Raw genomic sequence first — 27,761 nt, 5'->3', positions numbered from 1 at the left:
ATAAAACAAATATATTATGCAAAACAGATAATTTGAGTTATCCGCTTTGACAATCTGGATTATATGGCAGTGTAGAAGGGTTCTGAGTTTGAAGAGATAGATCTGATATAACCATTCATAGGACTGCAGCAATGGCTTTTTAATTCTTCTGATGGCATGGCAACTTTCAGGGAAATAGGAAGGAACCCAGGGTGCACTGGGATCCAAATCGCACTCTTTGTGGGCAGTTTTAGGGCCATTCCACACAGCCCTAAATCCAGAATATCAAGGCATAAAATTCCACATTATCTGAGTGTAGACTCAGATAACCCAGTTCAAAGCAGTTATTGTGGGATTTTCTGCCTTGCTATTCTGGGATATAGGGCTGTGTGGAAGGTCCCCCAAAAACTGTTTAGACTAAAACCCAAGCGTAAGAATGCCAAAAGAAACCTTTTGGGCACTCCAAATAAAGATTAACAATTGAGAAATTAACAATATCAAAAACTCTGATTACAATGAAAAATGCAATGAATTGCATGTACTGTTCCTTGCTAGGAAATCCCTTTTAGTGAAGTTGGAAGGAACACTACAGTCACAGAATAAATATAAACAAAGATAGAAATGGGTGCTAGGGGCTGAATGTCTTATGTAGCATTTTATGTCCAGGTTTTAAAGTAACTTATGTGTTTATATTATTTTATATTTGTATTGTTATATTGTTTTAATTCATGGATTGTATTTTAACCTATGTTGGGCTCATCCCCATGTGAACCACCCTGAGTCCCTTTGGGGAGATGGAGGCAGTGTACAAGAATAAAGTTATTATTATGTTGTTATTATGTCTGCCAGAAGTGGAAGGTCTTAAGTAAATCCTACCAATCAGGAGGTTGGGCAAACCTCCCTAACAATCCACTAACAAGGAAGCTCTTTCCTTGATCTCCATGCATCATCTAATTATGGGGAGATCAAAGACAGTTTTAGTGATCAGGCAGAAGCCTATGGAAGTAGCTGCTCCTTCGGGGAGATTGGTCCAAATCCACCAGGGCAACATCAACACTTAGGATCAGGCGTAGGACACTCTGGACACTCTGGAAGGCTTCCTCAGCACTGACTTTTGGCAACAGATTGCCTGGTTATTATTGTTATTGTTGTTGTTGTTGTTGTTGTTGTTTTTCCTTCTTCTTCTTCTTCTTCTCCTTCTCCTCCTCCTCCTTCCTCCTCCTCCTCTTCCTTTTCCTCTTCTTCCTCGTCTAAGATAGCTTTTAGCATGTCCCTAAGACCGATGATGCCACCTTCTCACCATATTAACATTTTGCTTTGACAGGAACAAAAGAATGTCTCCGAGAGTACAATGAGAGCATGTATCAAGATTCCAACAAGTCATTCAGTCTCAAGTATTATGAAGAAAACATTATCAGTGTCTGCAAATGTAACCTTCAGGGAGGAGAATGTAGAAAAATATTTTTTGGTCTTCCAAGTAACCTCCATCATCTATGTAATGGGACAAGAGTTTCTCTGAAGAACCAAACCATGACAGTGACAAATGCAACCAAGGCACATGAAGGCATCTATAGAATAACATCATATCTTTCTGGACAGGACTTAGTAAAAGTACATCTAACTATTTTTGGTAGGTTCTGGAAAAAAAATCACTCTAGATAAATCTTTTCCTTCATACCTTTGGTATATGGTTGGCCATAGAGATTATAGTAGAGAGGAGGACACATTTCCTTATAGAGATAATGATGGTTTGTAACTTGAGTTTGTCATGTGTCGCTCAAGGACAAACTCCAATGAAAAGGAGTGCATCATTATAAAATGTCTACTCTGATACAACAGTCTGGGCCTATAGAACAAAGTGAAACCTCTGAATTTTTCCATGCCAAAGGACCAAATATTAACTTTGTGTCCATGTGCCTTTAGGAAGAATAAATACTTCTGTGTGCCAGTGTCCAAAAGCTACTTCTTAAGCCTATGCAATCTAACTATCGCCATGAGACAGAATCACCCAGAACTTGAAAAATTATCTTTAGAACTGAAGCTCCCAGAACACAACAGTCACCATGAGCACTAGCTATGTTTCCCTAGGCGTTTTGACCTACAACTCCCAGAAATCCCAGCCAGTTTACCAGCTGTTAGGATTTCTGGGAGTAGAAGGCTAAAACATCTGGGGCCCCACAAGTTGAGAACCACTGTTTTAGATGAACATCTAATGTAAAATAAGCAGTATTCTTAGTATGTAACCCCCACCCCCCATTCCAGTGCAGGAGAAGGTAAAATTGTGCACTTGGGAATGGTACTCTGGTGTGGATTATGCAACTCCTCCCCCCCCCCCCACACACACACACACATGCTGCATAGCATAGTTTTCAGTGAGAAAGACCCTCCAGGTTGCATTAATGCACCCCCACGTTAATTCCCTTGGGTCCTATGGACCTTTTGTCCGATGAAGCACATCTTGCCCAAGAAATATTTCTATACTACAAAGCCATGGCACTATGTTGAATATTTAGTAGCCATCTCTCACTCCATTATCTTTCCCAGATCCTCCTCCTACGGATGTAACACCCACATCTGACGTGAGCCTATGGCCTGGATCCACGGCATCTCCTTCCGGAAGCAATGGTAGGTACCGCAAAAGAGAGGGGAGAAACCTACTCTTTGCTGAAGTTCAGTTTGGAAAGCCCTTCCCTTAAGAGCCCACATCCGGCAGAATCAAAGCTGTGTTAATGTGCCCTGATGAGCCCAACTGCAAAAATGTATCAGAAAAAAGTGGAAAAACTTCAAGATGCCTATTTTTAAAGTTTTATTTCACTCATCAGAAGCAGTGCCATAAAGAGGGAGTTAAATAGAGATGTAAGAAGTCAAGGCAGCTCTGGTAATATCTGGGATATAGCAGGGTACCAGCAAGCCATGCTCTGGGACTGGGTTTCTGCCTCTCTCTCAATCCTCCCTCTCTCGATCTCTGAGTCTTTCACATACACACACATTTTGAAGTGAAGATTCACAGACAATATAGGCCAGAGAAAAGGATTTCTTCCTCCTGCTCCCAACATGGATGTCACCTTGGAATGGGGTGGAACAGAAAGACTCTGGTAGGCTGGATGGAAGGGAATGTCCTCTTTGTGCAAGCTGGAAGCAAGGAGTTGCTTGTAAATATGCTTCACTATATGTGAGAGTTACGACCCAGCTGCTCTGCACCATTAAAACCTTTTGTGGTCTAAGGTGGAGGATAAACAAAGTCTTGCTAGAGTTTGTTATACAGCAAAAATGGAAAGTCAAGCAGAGCCAGACAAGCACTAGACTTTAGAAAGCTTCAGAAAGGCCAAGGTAGCCTCTCCTGGCTATTTATATGCCTGCCAGTTATGGTATGCAATGGTGTTTGGATGGCCATGCTGTTTTGCAGCATTTTAGATCCTGTTCTATAAAATGGCTTTGATTTTATATAATGTTTGGTTACTCTTTGAAATAGTTTAATATATTTCCACTGATGTTTTTGAATGTTTTAAATCTGTTAGGGGTTAATTTTCCTTAAACCGCACTGAGTACCAATAGTGAGGAGAAGGCAGGATAAATTCATAATAGTAATGACCCAGCTCAGCTGTGGAAATCTCACTGGGTGAAATCTCACCTTGAGCAGTTCACAAAGCTTGCCACGAATACCCCATGGTAGGTTTGCTTTTCTGTTCCTGTAGCTTGGAAATGACTTAAAGGCAAATGACAAACAACAACCCTTTTGAGAACGCTGCTTCCCTCACTAGCATGTATGCACTGGAATTATATGTTGTAAAATGGCTTTTATATCATTTGGTCTTTATTGATATGGTTGTCTTTCATTGTCCCCCTCTCCCTTAATATAGGTCCACATCTTCACCTTGGCTTACCAGCTGTCATTGCTGCTATCATAATCTGCATCATCATTGTAGTAGCAATGGGCTGTGGCTGTGGCGCAGCTGTTGAGCAGCTGCCTTAAATCACTCTGACCATGAGGTCATGAATTCGAGGCCAGCCCGTGGCGGGGTGAGCACCCGTCAATTAAAAATAAAAAAATAGCCCCTGCTCGTTGCTGACCTAGCAACCCGAAAGATAGTTGCATCTATCAAGTAGGAGATAAGGTACCACTTATAAAAAGTGGGGAGGCAAGATTAACTAATTTACGACCTGGTATGAGGAAGTGCCGTCAGTGTGGATGATGAAGCAGCTGCTCCCCCCTGTGGCCAGAATCGAACATCCCCTCAGAAAAACGTTAACTTGCCTCTGCGTGTGTCTCTCAGTCTCTGTTTGGTGTGTTTATGGGCATTGAATGTTTACCCTATGTGTGTTATAATGTGATCCGCCCTGAGTCCCCTTCGGGGTGAGAAGGGCGGAATATAAATACTGTAAATAAATAAATAAATAAATAAATAATAGTAGCTGTAAGGTGTTGCTGTAAACAAAAGTGGATCAAATGCTTTGAGAAAAACAATTCTCAGTGTGACTATACTGCAGCACCTCAGTCTGCTTCAACTGTAGAGTCTGTGTTAGACATGAATGGATTTGGACAACATCATCCACAGAAATCCCAACTCGTCTCTGAATCAGAAGTATGATGGAGCAATTGGATGAAAATGTTCTGTAACTTAGCAACACACAGTGACGCTTCTGGCTTAAACATCTCTTCATCCAATTTGGTTGGTATACACTGGTTGCAGCCCCTCTTAGAAAAATAAGGCTGCCACAATTCACTGTGTCATGCTATAAGGTAGTAGAGCAGGTTACTAGGGGCGCATCTACACTGTAGAATCAATGTGCTTTAACACTACTTTTGTTGCCATGGCTCCATGCTGCGAAATCAGGGGTGTTCTAGTTTGTCAAGGTCTTTAGGTTTCTCTAAGTGCTGGTGCTATATTAAGTTAAGAACCCCAAGAGTCCATATCATTAGGTCATTGGTATCTGGTCCCACCCACAGGGCAGGGCACACACTTGACTTGGTTTTCTGCCAGGGATGGGAGGAAGGGGGCGGTGTGGAGGAGGTCACCATTGCTCCGTTGCCATGGACCGACCATCACCTGATCAGGTTTAGACTTACTGCGCCCCCCAACCTCCACAGGGGTGGAGGACCTACTAGTGCTGGTTTTGACCTACAAGGCCCTAAACGGTTCTGGTCCAACTTACCTGTCCGAACGTATCTCCTCCTATGAACCATCAAGAACACTAAGATCGTCTGGAGAGGCCCTGCTCTCGGTCCCACCTGCTTCACAGGCGCGGCTGGTGGGAATGAGAGACAGGGCCTTCTCGGTGGTGGCTCCCCGGCTGTGGAACTCCCTCCCTAGTAACATCCGGCAGGCCCCAACTCTCCTGGGCTTCAGGAAGAACGTTAAGACATGGCTTTGTGTGCAAGCATTTAATGAATAAGCAATATATTGACATGGTCTGAATTTAGGTTTATGTGCAATGGTTCCGTGGAAAAGTGGTTTTAAGTAACTATATGTTTTAGCTGACTAATGTATTTTATGTATTTTATGTGTTGTATTTTATGAATAGTTGTTAATGGTTTTAAATGTGTTGCTGTTTTATTGATCTGTTTGGCATTGAATTTTGCCGGTTGTTGTAAGCCGCCCTGAGTCCCCTCGGGTGAGAAGGGCGGGGTAGAAATGTTGTAAATAAATAAATAATAAATGATGGTTAAAGTAGTGTCAAACTGCATTAATTTTACAATGTAGATGCATCCTAGATTTATAACTAGAGGAATTTGGCAACTTATCGGGTTTCTAAATAAATACAAAAAGTCAATGCTCCTAACAAAAATATAACCAAGTAAAAGATGGAAAACTTAAAGAACTCTCTGGACTTCAAGTTACCAATAAACTCCGTTATTTAGGCAACATTATTACGATAAAAAACTCCCAACTCCTAAGTAACAATTATGAAAGAAAATGGAAAGAAATTAAGAAAGACCTCGAAAATTGGAAAAATCTGAACCTATCACTATTAGGAAGAATATCGGTTGTAAAAATGAATATACTCCCCAAAATGTTGTATCTTTTCCAGAATTTACCCATAATTAGGAATATGAGAATATTTAGAGACTGGAACAAAGACCTAACAAAGTTTATCTGGCAGGGAAAGAAAGCGAGAATTAAATTCCTAAATTTAATAGATGAGAAGAAGAGAGAAGGCCTAGGAATCTCAGACTTGAAATCATATTATGAGGCCTGCAGCCTATTGTGGATAAAAGATTGAATGGCATTGAATAGAGAAAAATTATTAACAATAGAGGGACATGACCGTTGGAACGCATATCTCCGGTATGAGAAAATAAACTGCAGCAAGGTTGTTGATAGCAAGGAACTGGAAAGGTAATATAAACATAAATATAGAAGAACTAGCTGTGCCCGGCCACGCGTTGCTATGGCAAAGTGGTGGTGGTATTGGTTAAAAATTGTTGTGTAATTTTTATTTGACGTTATTTGCAATTTTTTAAATTAATTTTATTGTAAGTTATATTTGTATTTATTATATTTTATTATTTTCTTGTATTATTTTTAGTTATTTTCTGTTATTATAGTATTTTATTGTATTAATTTTTAGTGTTTATTATTATTTTTTATTGGGTTGCCAAGAAGACCAAACTTAGCCTTCTAACTGGCAGCAATTGGATAAAAGCAATTATTCCTCTCTCTCTAATTAGGACTTTATTTTTCTTTTCTTTTCGTTGTATCAACCTAGAGGCGTGGATGATGGGTTGTGTTGTCAAATTTCGAGGTTGGGGGGCCTGCAGTTTTGTTGTTTTGTGGGTCGCCGTGATTCCATCACTCTTATATATATAGATGGTATAAAGAACTATGGAAATTAGCAATAAATAATAAGTTAACATGTAGATTAAGAGTTAGGAAAGGGGTCTGGAAGGAAAATGACTTTGACGAGGTTTGGGGAAAATTTATTGAGAAGGGTTTAAAAGAAGTAGATGGGAAATTACTTCCACAAGAAGAAATGGTATTTTGGAAAGAGAATGTAAATTGAAATGGCTCGGGGGAGGGGGGGGGAGGTGCGCACAGAGGTGCAAAGAAACAGCATACAAGATATATATATATATATATATATATATATATATATATATATATATATATACACACACACACACACACACACACACACACACACATACATACATACATATACACATACACACACACACACACACACACACACACACATAGTTGATGCAATGAATTAAGAGTGAAATATAAGACTATTGAAGATATTGATGTATGGATGTATTTTAAGAAAATAAAAATTAATAATAATAATAAAAAAAGAAATAGGATACAAATGTTATACGGTATGTAAATCTAGAAGGATTGTCTCAAATAGGATTAATATGTAAAAGAAAATAATCCTTATGGTGGTGGTGGGAACTGTAAATGTTGTGTATGCGTATATCCTAAAATAAAAAATATATTTTAAAAAGTTTGTTGATTTCTTTTTTTCTTGTTCTTTATTCCTCTTGCTCCCCCCATCACACACTTGCTACTCCCTATTTCTTTTAATCCCTTTAATTTTTTTCCTTTTCCTTTTCCTTTACTTTTTATTTTGTTTTCTGTTTTTGTTTGTGTTTTTTTAACCGACAATATATGTAAAAACTTAATAAAATTATTTTTAAAAGATGTATAACTGATCAAAATATTAAAATTAGAATAATGTTATTAAAATAGAAGAGTGGTTATTTATTACTAAACCTACTCTTTAGTGTATAATGCTTTTCCATCTTGTACGGTGGTATACAGTTACAGTGAATATTTTTCAGGCAATCTAACAATGAATATCTAAAATCAGAATAAATGTGTTTGAAGCAGCTATCATGGGAGGACAAATAATCCAACTTTAAAACAGCACCATTAAATTTAATCTTATTTCGAAAAGTGTAGAGACTAACAATTGAGGGATTAAAAATATCAAAAACTCTGAGTACGATGATAAAGAACAATGAATACAATGGCGAATGCCAGTACTCTGATATAAGTGTAGAATGTGACACTGTGTCAGAAACTTTCTTAGGCTTAGAAACGTTTTCTAATAACGACTCTCAGGAAAGGTTAAGGTTCTACTAAAAGGGCCCTCGGTGGTGCAGCGGATTAAATCGCTGAGCTGCTGAACTTGCTGACCAACAGTTCGAATCCGGGGAGCCGGATTAGCTCCCGCTGTTAGCCCCAGCTTCTGCTGACTTAGCAGTTAGAAAACATGCAAATGTGAGTAGATCAATAGGTCTGGCAGGAAGGTAATGGCACTCTATGCCGTCATGCCAACCACATGACCTTGGAGGTGTCTACGGACAACACTGGCTCTTTGGCTTAGAAATGGAGATGAGCAACAACCCTCAGAGTCGGACACAACTAGCCTTAATGTCAGCGGAAAACTTTTACCTTTTTATTTCATGAGTAACTTTTACAAAATGATCTACAATACAGAGTACAATACAGGCAATCCTTGAGCCACAAACATCCGATTTACAAATGACTCATAGTTAGGAATAGAGTGAGACAACACGCTTTTCCCCCCCAAAATCCAGTTATCACGGGGACAAAAAGTGAGGTAAAATCTCCTGAACAGGGGCACAGACAGCAAAACAAACACGACAGAGGTGTGCACCTTCCCCTATGTTATCTAAAGCTAAAATGTATATTTTTTTTGGCTGGAGTTATACTTAACAATGTCCTTGTTCCAACTTACAAACAAATTCAACTTAAAGAACAAACCTACAGAACTAAGCTTAGTGTGCTTGATTCTTATTTATTTTAGTTGTATTGTGTAACGGATCTGTCCTACCCTGGAAAGTTGGTAAATGGCCCACCTCGAAGAATTGGTGTGTGTCCATTTTGTAGGCCAGGGAGGTAGGCAGCCATTTTGTAGGCCAGGCTGTTAGGCAGCCATTTTGTGGGTCTCATTTGTAGCAAGCCTGGGGGAGGCGCCTTCAAGCAGCCATTTGCATAGGTGCTGCCGGATTGGCTATATGCAAATAACCTGTTGCTGAGCCACCGGAAATGGGCGGAGCCAAAGTGGCAGTTAGAGAGCTGTCTGAACATTCTTTTTTAGTTAGCTGGGAGCAGTTAGTGGAGTTAGCTTAGTCAATGAGTTCAGGAAGGTTTTAAAGTCAGGCTTTAGAGTTCAGTTAAAGAAGTACAGGTTTTGGAAGTCAGTTTTAGGAGAATATAGCAAAAGCCTTTTAGGAAGGAAAAGGCTGAGGAACTATATTGGACAAAGTCACATAAAACTAGTGTTTTCGGTCTTCAGAAGAGAATAATCAAAAGACATTGTAACCACCAAGCATCTGTACTATATATATTACTGAAACCATTACACTTTTGTGCCCCACAAATGACAAATAAAAAAACAGTTATTGTTTCACCTTATTCAACGTCTTACTCTCTCTCCAAGTCCCAACATAATAAAAAAAGGCTCCTGAAAACATGAACGGTGGCAGCAGAGATAATATTTGAAAATCCCCATTGATCTCTCTCTATATTTTGGTGGCAGCATATTTCTGTGTTTCTAAAAAGGTCATCCCCTGTTCTTCCCTCTGCTACATATTGCTGTTTAGTTTTAGGGATAATATAAGACATAGGTTGCTCTTAAGGTAAAGGTTTCCCCTGACGTTAAGTACAGTCATGTCTGACTCTGGGGGTTGGTGCTCATCTCCATTTCTAAGTCAAAGAGCCAGCGTTGTCCGTTGTCCGGCGGAACGCCTCCCCCCAAAATAACTCCCATCAGTTTTAGTCATTATGTCTAATGATGAGGAATACAGGAGTTGTAGTCCAGCATCTGGAGGGCCACATAACATGACATGGTAGGCCAGATTCAGCCCACAGGCCTTGAGTTCAATACATGTGCTCTAGGTCCTTTAGTGCAATTCTTGCAGAGAAAAATAACATTTTTGATTCACAGTTATTCCCCATTTCCAAAGATTCTGTGCCACCAAGTCAATATCTGTGGAGTGGAGGGCTGAGTGTTGCCCTTTGGTAGTCATATGCATTTAGACCGCTGGAGGGCAGAAACAGACTAAATAAGGAAATCCACTGCCTAACAGAGACTCCAAGGATGAAGCAGACTGAGGTGCTGCAGTATATTCACATGGAGAACTATTTTTCTTAAAGCATTTGATCCAGTTTACAGTAAACTTTTACAGCTACTACAATGATGATGCCAGTGATGATGGCAACAACAACAGCTAGTAACCCAAGGTTATTACGGGAGAGGGAGACCATGAAAGGTAAAGATATCTATCAATAAAGAACAAAAACAGATGATATTAAAAGCCATTTTACAGCCTGTACTTCCAGTGCATAAATGCTAGTGACAGAAGCAACATTCTCAAAAGTGTTGCTGTTGTTTGTCAGGAGCCTCCAAGTCATTTCCGAGCTATGGCAACACTAAAGTAAATCTATCACAGGGTATTTGTGGCAAGCTTTGTGAATTGTTCAAGGTGAGATTTCACCGAGTGAGATTTCCATGGCTGAGTCCAAGGCTCAAACCACTACAGCAGACTGGGTCATTACTATTATGAATTTGTATCCTGCCTTCAGAGCCCCCGGTAGCACAGTGGATTAAACAGCTGAGCTGCTGAATTTGCTGACTGAAAGGTCAGTGGTTCGAATCTATGGGATGGGGTGAGCTCCCGCTGTTAGCCCCAGCTTCTGTCAACCTAGCAGTTTGAAAACATGCAAATGTGAGTAGATCAATAGGTACAGCTCTGGCGGGAAGGTAACAGCGCTCCATGCAGTCATGCTGGTCACATTACCTTGGAGACATGTACGGACAACGCCGGTTCTTCAGCTTAGAAATGGAGATGAGCACCAACCCCCAGAGTCAGACACAACTAGACACGACCTATCCTGCCTTCTCCTCATTATTAGTATTCAGTGGGGCTTAAGGAATATTAAACCCAAACAGATTAAAAACATACTATTAAACTATTTCAAACATTATATGAAATCAAAGCCATTTTAACATTGTTATAGAACAGTGATGGCCAACCTATGACACACATGTCAGCACTGACACGCTTAGCCATTTTTGCTGACACGCTGCCGCATGCAGATTGATTGGATGACTATGTCTTTTGTGGCCAAATTCGGTGTGATTTGGTCCAGTGGTTTTGTTATTTACTCCATGGGAATTATGCACATTACATTATCATTATATCATTCTATTATTATTGTAGTATATTATCATATTATTACTATTTTATTATTATTATATTATTCATTATTCATGACTACATTGAAACTAGAATAGAAAGAAATCAGCATGGAAACTGCAAGAGGTACCATAGATTGTTGTACATGGAAATAATGGTAGTAAATAGTTTTTGATTTATTAAATACAGTTATATATTACAATTATACATTTTTGTTATTTAAACTATACATATTGAGAAATTATGTTTTTTCTCTCGAAGTGACACATCACCCAAGTCATGCTAGGTTTTCTTTTGGTGAATTTTGACATACCAAGCGCAAAAGGTTGCCCATCATTGTTATAGAACAAGATCTTAAAAGATGCACAAGAGCACAACCATCCAAATCCCATTGCATACGGTAACTGGCCAGCAGATGAATAGCCAGGAAGAGCTATCTTGGCCTCCTGGAGCTTTCTTAAAGTCTAGAGTGCATGTGTGGCTATGCTTGACTACCCTTATGTGCTATATAACAAACTGTAGTAGAACATGGTCACTCTCACCTAAGGAACCCGCTGCATCCTTCCCATTTAACATCTGGAGTCCCATATTAGGTAAAAACTAAAGAGCACCAACCACTGTGTGTGTGTATGTATATGTATATGCATATGTCAAGGTAAATCAAATTATGAGGAATAATGGCATCTCGTGGCCATGTATACATACACATAATCTCTCCTTAAGAAAAAGCCTATTAAACATCAAATTAGGTTATGATTTTACAAATTAAGCACCAAAACATCACGTTATACAACAAAATTGACAGAAAAAGCAGTTCAATACTCAGTAATGTTATATTGTAATTACTGTATTTACGAATTTAGCACCAAAATATCACGATATATTGAAAACATTGACTACAAAAATGGCTTGGATAATCCAGAAACTTGGATAAGCAAGACTTGGATAAGTGAAACTCTACTGTACTAATTTCAGTACCACAAAACAAGCTGTAATAATATAAAGAAGAAGGAGAAGGAGAAGGAGAAGAAGACTTTATTTGTATACTGCTCTGTCTCCTTGAAGGGACTCAGGACTTCATCAGATTACACTGGGAAGTGTTCAGAAGTGTTCAGAAGAAGAGAGTTCAGTCTAACTCCATTCCGTAATAAACCGGAGTTTTCCCCTATTTTTAATCACACTGTTTAGTGCACTCAGTTGTGCACTCAGTGCGCTCATTCCGCTCCGGGATTTGAACTTGGCACCTTTTGGTCCGCAAGTTCAGCAGCTCAGCGCTTTAACACACTGTGCCACCAGGGCCCCCCCCCCCGCAAAACATTCAATTACCAACACAAAAACATACAACATAATTACTGTTAATAATGATAGTAATAATACTTTATTTTTCTACCCCGCCACCATCTCCCGGCAGGGACTGGGGCAGCTACACGTGTCAGAAGCCCGAAATACAAAACAATAAATCAGTTAAAACACATTGCAATACAAAGACAGTAAAATCAGCAGTTATACAAACAGTTACCTTAACCAAAACAATACAGTAAATCATAAAAACTCAATTAACATATAAATCAGTTAAAAAAAAAATAAAAACTGTTAAAATAAAGTAAAATAAAATGGACCAGGGTGGTGGAGGGGATGGCATGACGGGGCTACCTAAACTAAAGTGCCTTAAAATGGTCCATGTCAACCTAGCCCTGACCAATGAAGTCCTGATTCCCGATGGAATATTCTGACTGTAACTATGCGTATTTTAATTGAATTGCTTTATTTTATTACAATGCTGTCTATGTCCACTGTGTTAAGTTATTGTATATTGTCTTGACAATTGACTGTCTTGTATCTATGTTGGAAACTGCCCTGAGTCCTCTCCAGGAGATAGAGCGGTATATAAATAAAGTTGTTTATTATTATTATTATTATTATTATTATTATTAACCTATTGCAGTGGTGCAATGGGTTAAACCCTTGTGCCGGCAAGACTGCTGACTTGAAGGTTAGGTTGCTGACCTGAACGTTGCCGGTTCGAATCCAGGGAGAGCAGGTGAGCTCCCTCTGTCAGCTCTAGCTCCCCATACGGGGACATGAGAGAAGCCTGCCACAAGGATGGTAAAACACCAAAACATCTGGGCGTCCCCTAGGCAACATCCTTGCGGATGGCCAATTATCTCACACCAGAAACAACTTGCAATTTTTCAAGTAGCTCCTGACAATAATAATAATAATAATAATAATAATAATAATAATAATAATAAACTTTTATTTGTATTCCGTCCTATCTCCCCAAGGGGACTCAGGGCGGATTCCCACATGTAAAACAAACACATAATGACCTAAAATCCCAGAGAAACTCTGCATATGAAAATAACATTAAAACCTAACATCAATTTAAAGCCTAACATCAGTAAATTAAACCTAAACATCAGTAAATTAAACTACATGTAGTCAAACAAAATTATATAATAACATAAAATCTAAAATATTAAATAACGCATTAAACATATTAATAATAAATGTATTGAAAGGGGAAATGATAATATAACAATTTTAAAAAGCAAACAGATTATAGAGTTGTATGTTTTAGGAGAAGAGTACATAATTATACATAAGAGACCAGAGGGATTCCGCAGGCTCAAAGACTGTATTTGTGGGTTGGGGGAAAGAGAAGATTTAAATACACTATCTGTTACATTGCCCTTTGTATAAAGACCCCAGAAAGCATGGCAACAGACAACAGTTATCTGTGACCTGTCATCGGATTATTCAAAAAATATAACATTAAAAGTTGCCACATTTACAGTTGCAGCCAAAAAAATCCTAACCAAATTTGTAAAGTCCACAGTGGAGAATAGAAATGAAAATGGAAACAGTTTGGGATAATACAAATCAGATTTTGTTATTGTTATCATGCCTACGGGGATTGTCACAGCTACTGCAATTTGAAAGAGCTAGTTTATAGAATAAGTTTTAATGTTTATATTGGAAAGTGCTTATTGTACTTTCAAAAGTTGTTTATTATTTGATGTCATGGCCTATGGCTAATACAATAAACGTAATTGTATCAAAAAGGACAAATCAGAATACAACAATAATAAAATATGCAAACACGTGACAAAGATTTTTTTTTCAAGGAAAGACTGCTCAACTGCTTAGTCAAAACAAATTTAGCATAATGCCAAGTTTTTAATTTTGTGGCTTTTTTAAACGTTATAGCTGTATTCTCAAGTTGCTTCTGACAGGATAAATAAATGAATCCTACTTCTAACTAAAAACCGTTACAGTGCAACTAAATACCCACTATATTGACTATAACGAAATAACGAAACAAAAACATATAAACAACAAAAAATTAAAACAAATTCACAAACATTCACAAAAAGAGAAATCCAGCTAACAAACATATAAATAAAATATAACACATCCAGAATATTTACAATTAGAAGCATTAAAACCAATTAAAGAAATACTCGTAGTTTTCCATTATGAAACAAACCCTTTCTCGGCAATGACTAAAAACCTACTTGAGTTCTTTTTTTAAAGGAGTGTTAATGTTTGCTTCAAAAACTTCACTCTTTTAAGGGTTTGTAAGATTTGCATTTAGCTTAGTTTTTGTGACAGGTGAATACACGGATCGATTGCGCCTAACTTTTCCTTTCAAACGAGGGACTTTATCCGTCCCTCGTTTGAAAAGATTCGTCCTGGCATGGATTTCTTTTTTTGGTTGAAAAAAAAAGGAACCCGAATCATGAAAACGGACTCAGAAAGTCAAGTAATTCAGAACAGGAAAAGACTTAAGACATGGCTGTGGGACCAAGCGTTCAACCAGGAATCAGTGCAAGAATGGGTTGTTGTGAGTTTTCCGGGCTGTACGGCCATGTTCCAGAAGCATTCTCTCCTGACGTTTCGCCCACATCTATGGCAGGCATCCTCAGAGGTTGTGAAGTCTGTTGGAAACTAGGCAAGTGGGGTTTATATATCTGTGGAATATCCAGGGTGGGAGAATGAACTCTTATCTGCTCAGTCAGTGTGAATGTTATAATTTGCCACCTTGGTTAGCATTTTAATGACCTGCAGTTTCAAGGCCCCGCTGGACGCTGCCTGGGGGAATCCTTTGTTGGGAGGTGTTAGCTGGCCCTGATTGATTCTTGTCTGGAATTCCCCTGCTTTTTGAGTCTTGCTCTTTATTTACTGTTCTGATTTTAGAGTTTGTTTAATACTGGTAGCTATAATTTGCTCCTATTCATGGTTTCCTCCTTTCTGTTGAAATTTATTTATTTATTTATTTATTTATTTATTACAATATTTATATCCCGCCCTTCTCACCCAATAGGGGACTCAGGGCGGCTTAAAATAAAACACACATATAAAATTGTACAATACATTGTGAATCAATTAAAAAGTTATTAAATTACATCAAACATTCATAAATTGTCCACATGCTTGTGGATTTCAGTGGTTTCTCTTGTGTAGTCTGACATAGTGGTTGTTAAGAGTGGTCCAGCATTTCTATATTCTCAAATAATATGCTGCGTCCAAGTGGTTTATCAAGTGCTCTAAAATGGCTGACTTCTCCGGTTGAATTAATTCAATAATGATAATGGATTAATGGGATTGATAATTAGACAATTGGATTACGATCAGGGGGGCTGCGTGATAATGGGATTGACAATTGGACAGGTCTTGGACTACGATCAAGGCTGCGCGATTTTCATTGATGTTTTAATAATTGATGTTGAATTGTATGGGTTTTGATTGTATCTGTTTATATTTATATGTATCGGCATCAGATTGCTGCCTGCTGTCAGGCCGGCCCGAGTTCCCTTCCGGGTGAGAAGGGCGGGATGGATACAAACGTGTGAAATAAATAAACAATGAAAGATCAGCAACTGTTTTGCAAAAGGAAAGTGGCTGCCGCCCGGCGAAAGTCAGCTCCGCAAATCAAGTCATTCGGAACGGAAGGCAACTATTTTAGCAAAATAAGCGAAGGAAACTCTTGCTACATTTTTTGATACTCCCTCTTTTGCCCTCTTGAGCGAGACTCACAATTCCTCTAGAGCAGGCCTGGGCACACTTCGGCCCTCCGGGTGTTTTGGACTACAACTCCCACCATTCCTAACAGCCGGTAGGGCCCAAGTTTGCCCATGCCTGCCGTAGACCTAGGCTGGAGCTAGGAAAAAGTTAAGGCTTTCCCTTGACGTTAAGTCCAGCCGTGGCCGACTCTGGGGGTTGGTGCTCATCTCCATTTCTAAGCTGAAGAGCCGGCGTTGTCCGTAGACACCTCCAAGGTCATGACTGCATGGAGCGCCGTTACCTTCCCACCGGAGCAGTACCTATTGATCTACTCACATTTGCATGTTTTCGAACTGCTAGGTTGGCAGAAGCTAGAACTAACAGCGGGCGCTCACTCCGCCCCCCAGATTTGAACCCGGGACCTTTCGGTCTGCAAGTTCAGCACCTCAGCGGTTTAACACACTGAGCCATCTGAGGCTCCATGCTGGAGCTACACTGCCCTATATCCCAGAATCAGATCCCAGATTCATTGATTACTCCAGATTATCCGGCAGTGTAGACTCATAATCCTCTGGGATCAGACACTGGGATACAGGGCAGTTTAGATCCAGCCCCAGATAACCCAGTTCAAAGTTTATCTGCTCTGAAAATCTGGATTATTTGGAAGTGTAGAAGGGGCCCCAGTCCTACCTGTGGTGCACGGCTCAGGGCCCTTCCACACAGCCAAATAACCCGGAATATCAAGGCAGAAAATCCCACAATATCTGCTTTGAACTGGGATAGCTGAGTCCACACTGCCATATAGGTAAAGGTAAAGGTTTTCCCCGACATTAAGTCTGGTCGTGACAGACTCTGGGGATTGGTGCTCATCTTCATTTCTAAGCCGAAGAGCCGGCGTTGTCCGTAGACACTTCCCAAGGTCATGTGGCCGGCATGACTACATGGAGCGCCGTTACCTTCCCGCCGGAGCGGTACCTATTGACTACTCACATTTGCATGTTTTCGAACTGCTAGGTTGGCAGAAGCTGGGGCTAACAGCGGGCGCTCCCTCCGCTCCTCAAATTTGAACCCGGGACCTTTCGGTCTGCAAGTTCAGCACCTCAGCGCTTTAACACACTGCGCCACCACCAGGGGCCCCAAACCCCTGGAGGGCCCAAGTTTGCCCATGCCAGGTCTCCACTGTCATATGATTTACAGTCGCTGAAAACAGATAATCTGGATTTTACACGGCAGTGTAGAAGGGGCCTGGATTTATTTTGCAAGGGATCCAAAGCGGCAGAGTGCCCTGTCCTTCATCGGCAACACATCTGCAAAGCCCAAGTTTGCCCACGCCTGTTTTACATCAAGTCGCTTCGGGCTTTGGCTCGGCTCCGCTTCCAACTTGGGCGGTGACATCGAGCCTTGATCCCGCCTCCTTGGCGCGATCTTGACTCCCACCCAGCCCCGCACCTCCCTCTCGCTCAGTCCGCCCGAGGCGCCCGGGACGAAAGGCAGCAGGTGAGTCCTTCCTTCGGGACTCTTCGCCGGTGATGGGAGTTGTAGTTCCGGAGGGCGGGCGGGAGGGAGGCAGGGATCCCCCCTGGAGAGGGAGGGAGGGTGGGCAACGGGCGCCCAGAGACGAGCCGGCTTCCGAAAGAGGAAAGGAGGAGAAGGTGGCGGGCTTCCTCCTCTTGTCCTCCTTCTCTTCTCCGCGCTACATTTGACGAGACTTTTTTTTTGGGGGGGGGGGGTGTGTGTGAAGGGGGCGCTGGTGAGGGCCAAGGGGCAAAAAAGGCGGCGGAAAAAGAGGGTGGGCGCCCAGCTTTCTGGCCAGTCCCCTCCCCCGTCTGCATGATCTCATGGACGAAGAGGGCCCGCCGGCTCTTCTCTCGCCGCACCTTCTTCCCTCCCTCCCTCCCTCCTTCCTTTCTTTCCAAACCCTCCGGGAGGGCGGCCGAGGGGTGCCTGGGGGTTCGGCTGCTGGAGGTTCGGGGAGGGGAGAGGCACCACGTCCCGATCCTTCCCAGGGAAAAGATTCGAACTGGCTCCCCTTGTAAATGGGATCGCTTTTAGCCGATTCCCGGAATCACCTTGGAGAACACACAAGCGCTGGACCGCTCTTAACAACCACCATGTGGGGACTACACAGTTCTAGAAGCCATTGAAATCCACATGCAGGTGGGCAATTTCAACAGAAAGGAGGAAACCATGAACAAAATCTGGCTGCCAGTCTTTTAAAAAAACTCTAGAACCAGGACAGTAAATAAAGAACAATGAACAAAGCCCCCCCCCCCCCCCCTCACTGGCCTTTCGTTCACAACTTAGCCAGGCCTTTCCAGACGAATGATACTAGGCATTGCCAGTTTGATAATAGTCTGATAATACAGTAGAGTCTCGTTTAATCGACCTTCGCTCACCCCACGTCCTGTATTATCCGACGCTCCCGCTGTTTCTTGCGCGCCACCGGCACTAGCCGCGCGTCAAAGAGCGCCCAGCCTAGGCAGCCCGGCGAGAGGAGAGAGGTGACAAACATGCAAGACAAACAAACACATACACAAAAGCCAGACCATCAAGTACAATATAAAACATGCCATTAAAACCCTATATAAATCATTAAAACATTAAAATGCTGCAAATATCAATGTCAGGATATGCCCTTCAAATACTACATATTTCATGGATTAGCACCAACATAATTAAAAACAAGATAAAACCAAGTAAGTACAGCATTATTAAAACCCAAGCAGGGAACACATTGGATATAAAAAACCACTATTAGTTAAAAGCATCCCCAGCACAGTCAACCGCGACATCGGAGATCAGTTTTGCCCCGATTTTCTGAGCTGCCAGGGCAAAAAGGGCCACCTTATGAGTAACTGCAGGGTTGATGTCGGACATGCCAATGGGATCACACACTCCTACGGCTGGAAGGGATCCCATAGGCCAGGGGTCCCCAAACTAAGGCCCGGGGGCCGGATGCGGCCCTCCGAGGTCATTTACCTGGCCCCCGCCCTCAGTTTTATAATATAATATATTGTATATACATATAATATTGATAATCATATTATAATGTAATACAATATAACACTAATAATAATACCCTAAAATAATATTAATTACATACTCTATATTACATATAATATTACTAATAATATTACAGTATAGTGGTATAGTTCAATAAAGTAATATATAGATGCTAATATTGTGCTATGCTAATAATATAATATATTGTATGTACATATAATTTGTAAGCCACCCTGAGTCCCCTTTGGGGTGAGAAGGGTGTGATACAAATGTAGTAGATAAATAAATAATAATTAAATACATTTTAGACTTAGGCTCGCCCAAAGTCTGAAATGACTTGAAGGCACACAACAACAACAACAACAACAACAACAACAGCAACCCTAATTAACTTGACTATCTCATTGGCCAGAAGCAGAAGCACACTTCCCATTGAAATCCTGATAAATGTATGTTGGTTAAAATTATTTTTATTTTTAAATATTGTATTGTTCTTTCGTTGTTGTTGTTGTTGTTGTTGTTGTTGTTTTTGCATTACAAATAAGACATGTGCAGTGTGCATCAGAATTTGTTTGTATTTTTTTTTCAAATGATAATCCGTCCTCACAACAGTCTGAAGGATAGTGGACCGGCCCTTGGCTTAAAAAGTTTGAGGACCTCTGCCATAGGCCATCTAGTCAGCCTTATTCTGCCAGGCAGGAACCTAATCTCATTGGCTGTAGTTCAGTTTACAATAGGATCCTAGGGCCTCAATAGGCAAGCAGCTAAAGGAAACCATGGGATCCATGAAATGTTTAAATGTCTTAATGTTTAATGTTTTATGGTTATACTGATGATTTGTATAGTTTTTAATGATTTAATGTATGGCTACACGCAGGACCATAGCCAAAAAAAATTGGGGAAAGGGGGTTTGAAACTTTTTTTTAGCGAATCATGAAGGGTAGTTCCATAACACAAAATAATTTAGAAATCAGGTTCCACTGGACTTCCGGGTGAGCGCGCAATGGCGACAGAAACGGCTCATCGTCGCCGCGTCTAGACTGAGCCAAGAGCTCGCCCGCTCACCGCGGATCGATACGGGAGGGGCTTACCAGAAACCACACCAGGAATTATATGGGATGCATATAAGGCAGTCGCCAGAGGCTTTTTTAGTAAACAAAAAGCAATAAAAAATAAAATTAAAAACCAAAAATTAAAAGAACTACAAATAGAAATAGACGGAAAAGAAAAAGAACTAAAAGTCAACCCAGGAAATAAGAAAATAATAAAACAATTAGGGATATTAAAAAACCAAAAGAGAAATTGGGAACTAGAAAAAATAGCCAATCAGTTAAAATGGACAAAGCAATATAGATATGAAAATGCTAATAAGCCAGGGAAATGGCTGTCAAGATTAATAAGGAAAAAAAGGGAAGCACAACAAATAGTAAAAATAAGAACACAAGATAGAGAAGTAAATACAGATAACGAGATAAAAGAGGAATTTAAGAAGTTCTATAAAAACCTCTATGAAAAAGACCAAATCAGTCAAGATATGATTGTAGAGTACCTGTGTCAGCAAAAATTACAGAAGATTACGGATGAACAAAGATTGAACTTAAATAAGGAAATAGAAATTGAAGAAATTAAACAGGCAATAAAAGATTTGGATGCGAATAAAGCTCCAGGCCCCGATGGGTTCATCTCAGGTTTTTATAAAATCGAACAGGAAGAGGTACTACAGTTCTTAAAAAAAATAATGAATTTGGCTTTAACAGAGAGGACTATACCGGATACCTGGAAAGAAGCAGAAATTATAATGATATATAAGGAGAGTAAGGACCCTAGTGATGTGAGAAATTATCGTCCAATTTCATTGTTAAATACAGACTATAAAATTTTTACAAAAATTTTAGCCAATAGATTAACTGAATTTTTACAAACATGGATTGCTGAAGATCAAACTGGGTTCTTGCCAAATCGAAGTACAAAAGATAACGTTAGAATTATTGTGGATGCAATTGAATATTATGACCAGAATTGTCAAATAGAGGTGGGCTTTCTCTCGCTGGATGCGGAGAAAGCTTTTGATAAACTTAATTGGGATTTCGTAAAATTACTGCTAAAAGAATTAGATTTTGGTATTCATTTTATAAATGGAATCCAGGCAATTTATGACCAACAAAAAGCAAAATTAAGGATCAATGGTCAAATAACAGAGGAATTCGAAATAAAAAAGGGCACGAGACAAGGTTGCCCCTTATCTCCACTGATTTTCATCTTAGCTTTAGAAATTTTGCTAAGATCAATTAGGAAAGACACAAACCTAAAAGGCATCAAATTGGATAAGCAAGAAATCAAAATCCGAGCCTTCGCGGATGACATAATATGCATTGTAGAAAATCCCAAAAGCAAAATTAAAGATTGGTTAAATAAAATTGAAGAATTTGGAAAATTAGCAGGAGTTCGAATCAATAAAGATAAAACGGTAATTCTAACAAAGAATGTTTCACTAGAAGATCAAGAAACCCTAAAAAAGATTTCTGGTCTAGAAACAGTCAAGAAAATTAAATATCTAGGTATTTGGGTGGGGGAAAAAAATAACCAACTGTTGGAGCTAAATTATGGCGCAAAGTGGAAGGAAATAAAAAAAGATTTAGAAAATTGGAAAAGTTTAAATATGTCTATACTGGGGAGAATAGCGACTGTTAAAATGAATATCCTTCCCAAGCTACTTTACTTATTTCAGAATATACCTATTATTAGGAATATGAAATTAATTAATGGCTGGAACAAAGATATAAGTAAATTTATATGGAACAATAAAAAACCCAGAATTAAATTGGCAACAATGATTACTCCAAAACTAAAAGGTGGATTTGGCCTCCCAGATTTTAAATTATACCATGATGCATGCACATTAGATTGGATTCGGGAGTGGGCAACATTGGATAAAGTTAAAATATTAACCTTGGAAGGGTATGACCTGAGGAGAGGTTGGCATGGTTATTTATGGTGCGACAAATTTAAAATTGAAAAAAACTTCGGTAATCACTTCATTAGATCATCCCTAATTAAAATATGGTCAAAATATAAAAGATATTTTTACGAAAAAACTCCGCTTTGGTTTTCACCACTAGAAGCGCATCAGAGAAGGCTTTTAGGTTGGAATAAATGGCCCACATATAGGGAGATTTTGAAGAAACCCTTCACAACGGAAGGGACACCGCAAATTAAGGAATTAAAGGAGATCCAAAAAGATTACAATAACGTATCCTGGTACCAGTATTTACAGATTAAAGAAAGTTTCAAGAAGGATAAAGAAGTGGGATTTAGTATGAACAATGGCTTTTGGGATAATCTACTTCAAAGAAATAGAAAATTTATAACCATATCTATATATATAAAAAAGTGATGCCATCACGGCGACGCTCAAAACAACAAATCTACAGGCCCCCCAACCTTGAAATTTGACAACACAACCCATCATCCATGCCTTAAGGTTGAAACAACACAAAATCACTTCACGCACCTCCACATGGAGAGAACCCACAACGCCCCATCGGGAGCCATGCCGGGAGGGAGGGAAAGAGACGTCTCATGGCCGCGGCAGAAGGAAAGGCAGGCAATGGGAAAAAGCTGTCCCCTAGTCCTAGTGCCCGCCCATCATCTGAATCATTTCTCTCCACTATACAACCTTCTCCAACCTTCTACACTATCCATCCCATTTTAATACTTTTTATTTTAAATATATGCTATGAACCATGACAATCAACACAATCTGACTCCTTATATTTTGACAAGCTTAAAATCACAACACCAAATAAAAAACAACACTCTTAAAACACGGGAATGCCAAACACTAAACAATCAGGGCCAGCTAACACCTCCCACGATCTGCCATGCAGATCCAAGCACTCCCAACAGATGGCCACCCAGCCTCTCAATAATAATAATAATAATAATAATAACAACAACAACAACAACAACATCATCATACAATCCTAAGGTTTGCAGAGACCCCAGAGAACCATCCAGTAAAACTTCCTTCTACCACACAGCAGGACACAATCCAAACACTCCTGACAGATGATAAATACACACAAATGTCTATACTAGACAATGTCGAAGAGATAAGCAAACAACATAAAGGTTCGAACCTTTACAGGGTTTGCTTATCTTTTTCAGATAGAAAGAAGATAGCTCTATACTCAGAGAGGCCTGACTATTTCTGTGGCCCTTACATGTCACATCTCTTTTTATGTTTTGAACCTTTAGAGTGTTTCCTTATCTTTTTCACATAGAAAGACGATAGCTCTATACTCAGAGAGGCCTGACTATTTCTGTGGCCCTTACATGTCACATCTCTTTTTAGGTTTTGAACCTTTAGAGTGTTTGCTTATCTCTTCGACAAACTCCTGACAGAAAGGCAGCCAATATCTCCACAATCTCCACCATAAAAATAATAATAGAATCCTACAGTCACAGAGATAGCAGAGACCCCTAAAGGCCATCCAGTCCAACCCCTTCCTGCCATGGAGAACACAATCCAAACATTCCCAACAGATGGCCTACAGCCTCTTCATAATAATAATATTAATAACAATATCACGGAATCCTCATGTTTCCAGACAGCCCTAAGAATCATCCAGTACAACCTCCTTCTACCATGCAAGACCACACAATCCAAACACTCCTGACAGATGGCCATCCACCCACTATATAATAATAATGATGATAATAAAGATTATAATCATGATGATAACAGCAACAACAACAATAATAATAATCATACAACTATACCATCCAATAATTTGGAGACACCCCTAACGGCCATCCACCCCAACCCTTTCTACTATGCACCAAGACACAATCTAACCATTCACAACACTTCGACAACGTATGCATACTATACAATACTACACAGCGACAAAGACCCCCTCTACTCTCACCACTTTCACATTACACAAACAACCAAATACTGTACATACTAAACATAAAGACAACCATACAACAGACATTCAATACCACCACTAACTCAAATTTCTCACCAACACCACCAGACAACGCCACAGCAACGCGTGGCCGGGCACAGCTAGTTATATAATAAATAATTGGATTGGACAACAGAATCAGAAGTGGTTAAAGAGTCTATGATAAAATGGTCAAGGGATATAGGTAGACCAATTTTAATGTGTGAATGGGAAGAAATTTGGGGGGGGGGGAATTAAATACTGCCTAGCAACTGACCTTAAGGAAAACTGGTTAAAAACAATTCATAGGTGGTACTTAACACCAAAAGAAATTGGCCTAATGTTCAAAAATGTAGACAATAAATGCTGGAGGTGTAAGGAGCAGGTAGGTTCATATCACCATATGTGGTGGAGCAAAAATATAAAAAAAGTATTGGAAAGAAATTAATATTGAATGTGGGAAAAATTTAAAAAACAGACTGGAATGTAAACCGGATTTTTACCTATTAGGTTTATATCCCAAACAGGACAGTGAAGGGAAGTGAAAAACGGAGAACAGAGAGAATGTGGAAAAAATCTTTACATTCCTAGTCACCGCAGCGAGATTAGTGATAGCAAGATACTGGAAAGGAACAACCATTCCAACCAAAGAAATGTGGTTAGAAAAAGTAGTAGAGATAAAAAATATGGACAAATTGACTTTCATGATTAAAAAGAACACCGGACGAGCTATGAAAGAAATGGACTGGTCGAACTTCGAAGTTTATTTGCAAGAAGAATTAAGAAGATAATCTATACAAACGGAAATAATCGGAAGACTGAAGAGTGGAAGTCTACCCCTCACCCCAAGTTAGGCAACTTTCCCTTTTTTTCCCTTTTTCTATCCTTCCCTTCCCTAAAACCCTCCCTTTGCCTATACTACCCTGTAGACATAGCTAGGAACCCCTTCCCCTGGTATTTAGAGAGAGTAGATACCCCCCCCCCCCACCCCAACCTTACCACATCTATTTACCCTACCATACTTACTTCAATCTTTCCCTTAGACATAAAAAATAAATAAATAAAAAAGAAATCAGGTTCCACTGATAACCTTCAGTGGACACTCAGGACCAGGGGTCCCCAAACTAAGGCCCGGGGGCCACATGCAGCCCTCCAAGGTCATTTACCTGGCCCCTGCCCTCAGTTTTAGACTTAGGCTTGCCCAAAGTCTGAAATGATTTGAAGGCACACAACAACAACAATCCTACTTAACTTGACTATCTCATTGGCCAGAAGCAGGCCCACACTTCCCATTGAAATCCTGATAGGTTATTTGTTGGTTAATTTTTTAAAAAATATTGTATTGTTCTTTTGTTGTTGTTGTTTTTGCACTATAAATAAGACGTGCAGTGTGCATAGGAATTTGTTCATATTTTTTTTCAAATGATAATTCGGCCCCTCAACAGTCTGAGGAGCACGAACCGGCTGTCCACTTAAAAAGTTTGAGGACCCCTGCTCAGGACAGATAAACTTCAGTTGATACTCATGGGGTAATCAGTTAAAATTCATGAGTAAACCAGTTAAAAAACATAGAAAAATTTCAGAGGGGGTTGAACACTTAACCCCTCCCTCCTTGCTTTTAGATTTGTAATGTTCTTTTATATGGATGTGAGGCATTGAATCTTTGCCATTGACTAGTCCCCCCAGGGGTAGGAAAAGCGGTATAAAAATGAAATAAATAAATAAGGGACCCCCAAAGACCATCCAGTCGACCCTATTCTGCCAGGTAGGGACACAGTCACCTTGTCTATAGTTCAGGTTATAGTACAGACATACTGCTTTATTATACCACATCTCTCCATATCTGACTCTGGCTTTTCCTCAGTCCCTCCTTATTACCCAACATTTTTGCTTATCCAACTTTCTGCCAGCCCATTTCTGTTGGATAAGTGAGATTTTACTGTATTTGACAAATAACCTCAGTGGCTAGAGGTTATGGATACTTTTAAATGGTGTTTTCACTGTTTTATATGTTACTAGCTGTACCCGGACACGCGTTGCTGTGGCGAAGTCTGGTGTTATGGGAAATAAAGTATTGAGGAATTGGTGGTAGTTAAGGTAAAGGGTAAAGGTTTTCCCCTGACATTAAGTCCAGTCGTGTCCGACTCTGGGGGTTGGTGCTCATCTCCATTTCTAAGTCGAAGAGCCGGCATTGTCCGTAGACTCCTCCAAGGTCATGTGGGATGACTGCATGGAGCGGCGTTACCTTCCCGCCGGAGCAGTACCTATTGATGCACTCACATTTGCATGTTTTCGAACTTCTGGGTTGGCAGAAGCTGGGGCTAACAGTGGGGGCTCTCTCCGCTCTCCCAATTCAAACTTGCGGCCTTTCGATCCAGAAGTTCAGCAGCTCAGCGCTTTAACACGCTGCGCCATCAGAGGATATTATTTCCTAAAAGTTGTGAATATACAATATTTCTGATTGTTTTTTTTTTGTCTGTTGGAGGCAAGTATGAATGCTGCAATTAGGAAAAGTGATTAGGATGTAATGGCCTTGCAGCTTTAAAGCCTGGCTGTTTCCTCCCCAAGTAAATCTTTTGTTGGGAGGTGTTAGCTGGCCCTGATTGTTTCCTGTCTGGAATTCCCTTGTTTTCAGATTGGTGTTCTTTGCGATATTTTATGTGCTTCTACTGTCTGTGCCCTGAGAAAACAGAGGATTTGCCAGACTTTGATGATGAGAATATTTTGTTGGGAGGTGTTAGCTGGCCCTGATTGTTTCCTGTGTGGAATTCCAGTTTTCAGAGTGTTGTTCTTTATTTAGTGTTCTGATTTTACAGATTGTATTGTTCTGTTTTATTATACCACATTAATTTTTATGTATTCTGATTTTAGTGTTTTTGAATACTTGGAACCAGATTGTATTCATTTTCACGGTTGACTGCAACACAATAATAATATTAATATTAATAATAATAATAATAATAGTAATGATAGTAATAATAATGACTTTGGTAATACACAGTGCTTCACTCCCTTCTCAGCTTCCTTTCTGGAAGAATCCTTTCTTGGGAGGTGTTAGCTGGCCCTGATTGTTTCCTTTGTGGAATTTCGAATTTTCCTGCTTTCAGACTGTTGGTCTTTATTTACTGTCCTGGTTTTAGAGATTATATTGTTCTGCATTATTCTATCCCAGTAATTATTTCATATTAAAGTAGAATCTCACTTATCCAACATTCGCTTATACAATATTCTGGATTATCCAACGCAGTCTACCTTTTCATAAGCAATGTTTTTGTAGTCAGTGTTTTAAATTCATTGTGATATTTTATGGGAAATTTGTAAATACAGTACAGTAGAGTCTCACTTATCCATTGAGTCCAAACCAAGGGGGAAAAGTGGGATCGAAATAAATAAATAAATAAATAAATAATAACACCAATTTGAAAACAGGAATTCCAGACAGAAAACAATGGGAGAAAGAACTCTTGTAATCCTTGTTTATGCTGGGCTTGGTCCCCAAGTAAGCGGCCCCGACTCCCTTTGGGGAGATAGTGGTGGGATATAAGAATAAAGTTATTATTATTGTTTATCCTAGAGCTGAACTCCACGGTTTTGCATTGATGTGGCATTGGGGGCTGTGTAGTGGTGGCTGGAGTGTGGAGGAATTG

General features: G+C 39.9%; 1 protein-coding gene and 1 long non-coding RNA gene across 6 annotated transcripts in view; one reads left to right on the top strand and one right to left on the bottom strand.

Moving 5' to 3' along the window:
- Positions 1–27,761, bottom strand: part of LOC103282119 (C-type lectin domain family 2 member B) — a 106,788-nt gene that overhangs the window by 51,219 nt on the left and 27,808 nt on the right. The window contains exon 1 of one of the 5 annotated variants that reach the window (XM_062969602.1): positions 8,810–9,625. The exons of the other annotated variants lie outside the window; for them this stretch is intronic. The gene's annotated coding sequence lies outside the window, so the exon portion shown is untranslated. Of the gene's footprint in view, positions 1–8,809; positions 9,626–27,761 lie in introns of those variants that run through there. 5 annotated transcript variants of the gene reach the window in all.
- Positions 1,309–7,473, top strand: LOC134295967 (uncharacterized). Its single transcript, XR_010002496.1, has 3 exons — positions 1,309–1,609; positions 2,524–2,604; positions 3,840–7,473. It is a non-coding gene; the product is annotated as an uncharacterized LOC134295967 (long non-coding RNA).

The sequence above is a fragment of the Anolis carolinensis genome, chromosome 2 (assembly GCF_035594765.1).
Source record: "Anolis carolinensis isolate JA03-04 chromosome 2, rAnoCar3.1.pri, whole genome shotgun sequence".
NCBI lineage: Eukaryota > Metazoa > Chordata > Lepidosauria > Squamata > Dactyloidae > Anolis > Anolis carolinensis.
The sequence above is the reverse complement of the archived record's forward strand: the minus strand, read 5'-3'. Positions and strand labels throughout refer to the sequence as shown.